The sequence below is a fragment of the Pan paniscus genome, chromosome 5, assembly GCF_029289425.2.
Source record: "Pan paniscus chromosome 5, NHGRI_mPanPan1-v2.0_pri, whole genome shotgun sequence".
NCBI classification, from domain to species: Eukaryota; Metazoa; Chordata; class Mammalia; order Primates; family Hominidae; genus Pan; species Pan paniscus.
The window spans coordinates 100,455,619-100,463,689 of NC_073254.2; the positions used below are offsets into that span (position 1 = coordinate 100,455,619).

Consider the following 8,071-nt stretch of genomic DNA (forward strand, 5'->3'; position numbering starts at 1 on the left):
CTGGGTCCAAGTTAATTCTTCCCATGGCCCTGTCTGTATTGTCCCCTTTTTTCAGTGGTTAAAGTCTGCAGACTTCAGACTGGGCAGTCGTAGGACACCATCTCCTTGGCCACTGTGACTGGTGAAGGAATAGGTGACCAAAATTGGGCCAATCAGAGCCCTTCTTAAAGATTTTTCATATCAATAGATCTGGAATTTTTTTTTTTTTTTTTGAGACGGGGTGTCACTCTGTCACCCAGGCTGGAGTGCAGTGGTATGATCTCGGCTCACTTCAGCCTCAACCTCATGGGCTCAAGCAATTCTCCCACCTCAGCCTCCTGAGTAACTGGGACTACAAACGTGTGCTACCACACCCAGCTAATTTTTTCTTTCTTTCTTTCTTTTTTTTTTTTTTGAGACGGAGTTTCGCTCTTGTTGCCCAGGCTGGAGTGCAATGGTGCGATCTCAGCTCACTGCAACCTCTGCCTTCCGGGTTCAAGCGATTCTCCTGCCTCCACCTCCCAAGTCGCTGGGATTACAGGCATGTGCCACCACGCCCGACTAATTTTGTATTTTTAGTAGAGACGGGGTTTCTCCATGTTAATCAGGCTGGTCTCAAACTCCCGACCTCAGGTGATCTGCCCGCCTCGGCCTCCCAAAGTGGTGTTGGGATTACAGGCGTTAGCCACTGCGCCCGGCTTTTTGTTTTCTTTTTTCTTTTTTCTTTTTTGGAGATAGGGTTTGGCCATGTTGCCCAGGCTGGTCTTAAACTCCTGGGCTCAAGCCATCTGCCTGTCTCTGCCTCCAAAATGCTGGGACTACAGGTGTGAGCCACCACACTCAGCTGAAAGTTGTTATTTTGGAGGGATTTATGGCCACCTTCTCTATAAGAGGTGGCCATCTTTAACTGAAAAAGGGTGAAACCACTATATTGAGGAATGCTGCAATGCAATATGGAGTCAATCTTGCCAGGTCCTTGCCTCTAGAGAGTCAGTCAATCAACCCCCAGGCTAGCTCCATTTCTGCCACATGCAGCCTGAAGTGTTCCATTCTTTCTCTCATTCTGTAAGGAATCAGCCCAAGGTCCTTCCAATGAACCACCATTTTCTGTAATCAAGTTAGGTTTCTATTGCTTGCAACCAAAAGCATTCTAATTCAACCATTCTAATAGTTTGCAGTATATTATATTTGAAAGAGGAAAATCTACATGTTTTAATAAAGTATACTTTGGGAAAACCCTCCACCTTGGGATTAGTTTATATATTGTGCTCAATTTTTTAAAATATATGACATATATTTCACATATATGACATTAGCCACAGAATCTATGTTAATGTCAAGTGTTCTAACCACAAAATAAGTGAATGCAGACTCTCAGCCTGAAAGTTGAATGCTGGCAGCCTTCCCTTAGGCCAGAAAAATGAGCAGTTCCACAGCAGCTGTCCTTTAGAAACCATACTCCATGGAAGTTTATTTTGTTTTTAATTTTTATAAATTTATGGGGTACAAGTATAATTTTGTTACATGCATAGCTTGCATAGTCTTCAAGTCAAGACTTTAGAGTCTCCATCACCCAGATAACATACATTGTACCCATTAAGTGATTTCTCATCATTCACTGCCTTCCAACTCCCTCTCCTCTCTGAGTCTCCATTCTCTATTATTCCCCTCTCTATGTCCATGTGTACACATTTTTTATCACCTACTTATGAGTGAGAGCATGTGATATTTGACTTTCTGTGTCTGGCTTGTTTTACTTAAGATAATGACCTCCAGTTCCATCTATGTTCCTGAAAAAAATCTGATTTTACTCTTTTTAATCACTAAATAATATTTCATTGTGTATATAATCACCATCTGTTCTTTATCCAATCATTCGTTGGTTGACTCTATATAGTGCTATGATAAACACATGAGTGCAGGTATCTTTTTGATACACTGATTTCTTTTCATTTGCATAGATATCCAGTAGTGTGATGACTGGATGGAATGATAGTTGTATTTTTAATTCTTTGAGAAATTTCCATGTTTTCCTTAGAGACTGTACTAATTTATATTCCCATCAACGTGTATAGGATTCTTTTTTCTCTTCATTCTCACTAAAATGTGTTTTTTTTTTGTCTTTTAATAATAGCTATTCTGTGGCCAGGCACAGTGGCTCACGCCTGTAATCCCAGTACTTTGGGAGGCTGAGGTGGGTGGATCACAAGGTCAAGAGATCAAGACCATCCTGGCCAACATGGTGAAACCCCATCTCTACTAAAAATACAAAAATTAGCTGGGTGTGGTGACACGTGCCTGTAGTCCCAGCAACTTGGGAGGCTGAGGCAGGAGAATCGCTTGAACCCGGGAGGCAGAGGTTGCAGTGAGCTGAGATCACGCCACTGCGCTCCAGCCTGGGCGACAGAGTGAGACTCCATCTCAAAAAAAAATAAAAAGTAAAATAATAGTAGCCATTCTGACTAAGGTATGATGATGTCTCATTTTAATTTGCATTTCTATGATGAATAGTGATGTTGAGAATTTTCATACACCTGTAGGAAATTTGTATGTCTTCTTTTGAGAAATGTATATTCATATTTTTTGCCCATTTTTAATGAGATTATTTTTTGTATTTGTTGAATTAGTTTCTTGTAGACTCTGGATATTAGTCTCCTGTTGGATGAATAGTTTGCAAAAATGTTTTCTCATTATGCAGGTTTTCTATTCACCCTATTGATCATCTGTTATACTGTGCAGAAGTTTTTTAGTTTAATTTAGTTTAATTATATCCCATTTGTCTTTATTTATTTATTTATTTATTTATACAGAGTCTCACTCTGTCACCCAGGCTGGAGTGCAATGGGGTGATCTCGGCTCACTACAACCTCTGCCTCACGGGTTCAAACAATTCTCCCGCCTCAGCCTCCCAAGTAACTGGGATTACAGGCACATGCCATCATGCCCAGCTAATTTTTTTGTATTTTAGTAGAGACGGGGTTTCACTGTGTTGCCCAGGCTGGTCTTGAACTCCTGAGCTCAGGCAGTCCACCCGCCTTGGCCTCCCAAAGTGCTAGGATTACAGGTGTGAGCCTCCATGCTTGGCCCTATTTTTTTGTTGTTATTGCTTACACTTTTGAGGTCTTAGTCATAAATAATTTGCCTAGACCAATGTGCAGAAGAGTTTTCCCTGGGTTTTCTTCTGGTGTTTTTATAGTTTCAGGTTTTACTTTTATGTTTTTAATTCATCTTGAGTTGATTTTTGTATACAGTGATAGGAGTTCAGTTCCATTCTTTTGCATATAGTGAATCTATTTTCTCAGCACCATTTATGGAAAGGGGTGTCCTTTGTGTATGTTTTTATTGGCTTTGTCAAAGATCAGTTAGCTGTAAATATGTGATCTTATGTCTGTGTTATCTATTCTGTTCCATTAATCTATGTGTCTGGTTTTATACCATTACTGTGCTGTTTTGATTACTATAGCCTTATAGTATAATTTGAAATCAAGCAATGTGATGCCTCCAGCTTTGTTCTTTTGCTTAGGACTGCTTTGGTTATTTGGACTCTTTTTTGTTCCATATGAGTTTTAGAATTGTTTTTTCTAATTCCGTGAAAAATGATGTTGGTATCTTGATAGGGATTTCATTGAATCTGTAGATTGTTTTGAGCAGCATGGTTATGTTAATGATATTAGTTATTCCAATTCATGGGATGTTTTTCCATTTGTTTGTGTCATCTACAATTAGGTAGGCAGATCACCTGAGGTCGGGAGTTCGAGACTAGCCTGGCCAACATGGTGAAACCCCATCTGTACTAAAAACACAAAAATTAACTGGGCATGGTGGTACACGCCTGTAATCCCAGCTACTTGTGAAGCTGAGGTGGGAGAATCTCTTGAACCCGGGAGGCAGAGGTTGCAGTGAGCCGAGATCGTGCCACTGCACTCCAGCCTGGGCAACAGAGTGAGACTCTGTCTCAAAAAAAAAAAAAAAAAAAAAAGGAAGAAAATACTTTGTGTAAATTTGCCATATTTACACTCCTTCTATTAAAGCATGTTTACTTGCACCGTGATTTTATCTTTTAAGTGAAATATTTTGGAGAACAGTATAGTAAATGTCTAGGTACCCTCCCTCCTAGCATAAAAATTATAAAGTTCAATTCATTTTTTCCTAGTCTTCCCTAACCCAGAGGGCAATTTAGACCCTATGTTAACAGTAACAAATAGTATTTTTTAAAAAAAATCTATCCCAAAGGCTAGACAACCCACAAGGGTTTCCCTAATTATTTTGGGGAATTGCATGAGGGTTGCTTTCAAACACAAGGAATTTGCACAACCACATGGAGTACATGGTTCTCTCTGGCTCTGGCTCCGTCTCCCAGCAGAAATATCTGCTGCCGGTAGCTATGGAAGGCACCTAAGGGCTGCTACTGCCACAGGTGCCGCCTGCAGCTGACGCTCACTATTGAAGCTATACTTCTTTGGGTTGTTGGAGTGGTGACAGTGCTCTTATTCTCTCTGGAGGTAGAAAAATCCTTCTCCTCTTGTTGAGATACAGGGATCCCAAATTAATAATGTGACTGGTGATCACAACATCTCATCAATATTTGGTGAAACAGGCCTCACAGCTGTTCATCAGACAAGTGAATTAACTGGCCGATTGTTGTACTTAGAACCTTTGTCCCTCTCCAGGACTCAAGCATTATCTGAGTCCCAAGCTCACTTTTCCCAGAGAATGGGCTTCTTGAAGGGGCTGCTTTGTTTCTCAGTACACATACACCATTGGCCAACTTGCCTGTCAATCCTACAGGCCACTCTAGATTCTAGAGCAAACACACTTTAAGTCCCAGCTTGGCTTACTCTTCTAAGGGAAGAATTCATGTCCATCAGATTTATTTGATGTTATTTTCTGAACAATGAAAGTGTTCAAATAGATTATAGGAACATTGCCTAGGATAATATGGTATAGCTGTGGTTTGTGATTTATGGTATATCCATATGATCAGGTACAATGTACAGTTTTCAAATGATGATTATGAAAATTATGTAGCAAGATAGTAACATGGTCATTACATACTTTTAAGTAGAAAAATCAGGATTCAAAATTATATGTGTATTGTGATTAAAACTAGTATTACTTGTGATTACAACTATTATTACTTATGATTTTACTTACAAAGGAGTAATTAGAGAACATAGCCATGTTAGGGTGAGGATCATAAGTTATATCATAATGAAAGAATTTATTTTTCAGAATGTTTATTACACAAAGTAATAAAATATTTACTATGTGCTAAAAATTGTTACCAAATATTAAGTATTGCATAATCTTTCTGTTTTGTAAAACACTGTCCAAGCACCAGTATTAAAGGATCTTTTATCTGTCTGATTACTGCAAGAACCTGGAATCAATAAAATATGGTATTTTTTCTTCATCTCAAACTTTCTCTGTCTCTCTGTCACCCCCGACTCCTTCTGCCTCTGCCTCTTCCTGTCCTTTTCCCTCTCTCTCTCTCTCCCCCGCCCCCGCCCCCCCCCACACGATTTGTTAAACTCAAAAGGGAAGATTAAAAACAAATAATTCACCTACAATAATATACTAGTGCCCTTTTAAAGTTTGACTTTTTAAATTAAGCTTTAAAAAGTTTATTATTTAGGGTCATAGCAGAAAAAAAGATGTCATATTCAAAGGTTTGTCATTGAATACAGTTTAATAATGGGACTCTTTGCAAAGGTATGGGCAGATTAAGGGAACTGGGAAGGAAGGGTGAGGCACCCAGGAACTAGCAACTGTGGGAAGTCATTACCATTCCCTTGCCTGAAGGAGCAAGGAGGAGGGAATTGTCCTGGAACCTAGTGAGAGCTACAGCCATGGGAGAGGAGCTGCCAGATAAGAGATGCAGCCATAAAGGAAAAAGCACAGCTGTTGAAACAGAATGGAGAGGGGAGTATATCCTAGTCTCTCCTCCTGCCTTCTGATTGCCTGCCAGTGCTTCCCACTGGCTAAACCCAATTGCAAGATGGAGGCCAAGGGAGCCTGCTGATGCAGTCCCTAGGAGTCAGCCTCTCTTGACATAGAGAAGGCAAAGAAGGGTGGAGAATGAATTTGGAGGGGCAAATGGAGAATAAGCAGTACACAGCACCCAGCTTCTCCATATCATAGGAGACAGGTAAATATCTGTTTAACTACATACAAAACTTCGACCTTGAAGCTGCTGAAAAGTGCAGATAATTTTTAATTGTGCTGTGTTTTCCTGGGCAGGCCTGGAGTTTGGATGGCTGTGTACTCTGCTGATGGAAATTTATGGCTGTGTCCATACGCTGTACTTTATTTGCAACAATGCTCTGAAAGTCTTCAGTTTTCTGCGCAATCCTGGACTGGTCATGTCTCAGCCTGTGACCCAGCTGTTGTTGAGCTGGAGCTCTTTCATCCTGTTTGCCAACTTACATCTCCTGTGTCCTGTATCCATGCTTTTTTCTTCTTGCACTTTGTTGGAGCACACAAATAGATTCCTTAGAAAGTATTCATGAGAAGCTAATTTTCTGAGACCATTCATGTCAGAAAATGTCCTTACTCTAACCCTTGACTAATAGTTTGGCTGAGTGTAGAATTTTAGACTAAGAAACATTTGTTTTTCAAAATAGGCCATTGCTTAATTTTCTTCTCACAATTGTATATGTCATTTTTTTTTCTCTCAAAATTTCTCTTGATCAGACTTTTTGGGATATTTCCTTATCTTCCTAACCTTCTATGTATTATTTTTATGTTGGCCAACTATTTCTTTTTAACCTTTGTTTTTCTCACAGCATCCTCTTATTATTTTAAGGATGCCATATAGCTGTAGATATGTGTATACAGTAAATATACACATATATACACAAATAGATACACATATGGGTGTGCATTTTTTAATCTTTCAGGATATGAGTTGTTACTTTTTTAAAAGTTTTACTGTGTTCTCTGATTTATATTGTTTTCTCCAGTTTTCATTTTTCTGTTTATTTTGGTTTCTCTCTTTTGCCTTATGTATGGTGATTGTCGATTGTTTTTATTTGACTGAGGCATCAAAAGCCGATCTGGATTGTAGTGTATTCACACAGTGGAATATTATTCTATCATAAAAATGAATGAAGTACTGATACATGTGGTAACATGGATAAACCTCCAAAACATTATGCCAATTGAGAGAAGTCAACGCAAAAGGTCACATATTGTATGATTCCTTTCATATGAAATATCTAGAATAGATACATTCATGAAAACAGAATGGAGATTGGTGATTTCCAGGGATCATGGGAAGGGGAGAATGGAGAGAAAGTGCTTAATAAGAACAGAGTTTTACTTTGTAGCGATGGGGACTAAATAGAGGTGGTGGCTGCAAAACATTACAAGTTTACTAAATGTCACTGAATCCTTCACTTTAAAATAGTAAATTTTATGTGACTATCATAAAATAAATTGATTTTTTAAAAGAGCTGCCTAGGAGACCTGTGGATGTGTGGCATGACAAGCAGTGGCCTTCATTTCTGAATAATGAGGCAGCAAATCAATCACTCTGAGAGGGCCCCAACATTGTTAGTGTGTACATGAGAGGATTTACTCTGGGGCTTTTTCACACAAAAATAGTTCGAATCTCTCCCCTAATGGGCAGCAGCCCAGTTCACCAAGTTCTTCGTGGGTCTGAGGCCTGCACGTGACATTAGTTCCCATGTTTTGTTCCTTGCGCATCATTCTGCTCTTGCTCTGAACCTGGTTTCCTGCTCCCAAAGCCTCTCCCTCTCAGCCTCTCCGGAGGCAGAGCACTGGTCCCTCACTGAGCAGGTAGAGACCTTGTTCTCCTCGTAGGAGGGCAGGAAGGGAATCTTCGTGCTCTCTTCTCTTGCCTCCACCTACTGTGTGCCACACCAAAAACCTCTAAAGGCCTTGGCACAGCCAGTCAACTCTCCCCATTGGCTGGCCCTCCCCTGCACCACCCTTCCCGTGGTGAACTGGGACTTTCTTCCTTGGAAACTCATTTCTATCATTCTTCTGATGTTGTGTTTGTGTCCTCCTGTTTTCTTTGTCACTAGGGTTTATACTTTTAAAAAAGCTTTTATTATCATTTTAATGCCAC

General features: G+C 39.8%; 1 protein-coding gene across 1 annotated transcript in view; it reads left to right on the forward strand.

Moving 5' to 3' along the window:
* Nucleotides 1-7,225, forward strand: part of BCKDHB (branched chain keto acid dehydrogenase E1 subunit beta) — a 253,397-nt gene extending 246,172 nt beyond the window's left edge. The window contains exon 11 of the mRNA XM_055113913.2: nucleotides 2,114-7,225. The gene's annotated coding sequence lies outside the window, so the exon portion shown is untranslated. The remainder of the gene's footprint in view (nucleotides 1-2,113) is intronic.
* The last annotated feature ends 846 nt before the right edge of the window (nucleotides 7,226-8,071 follow it).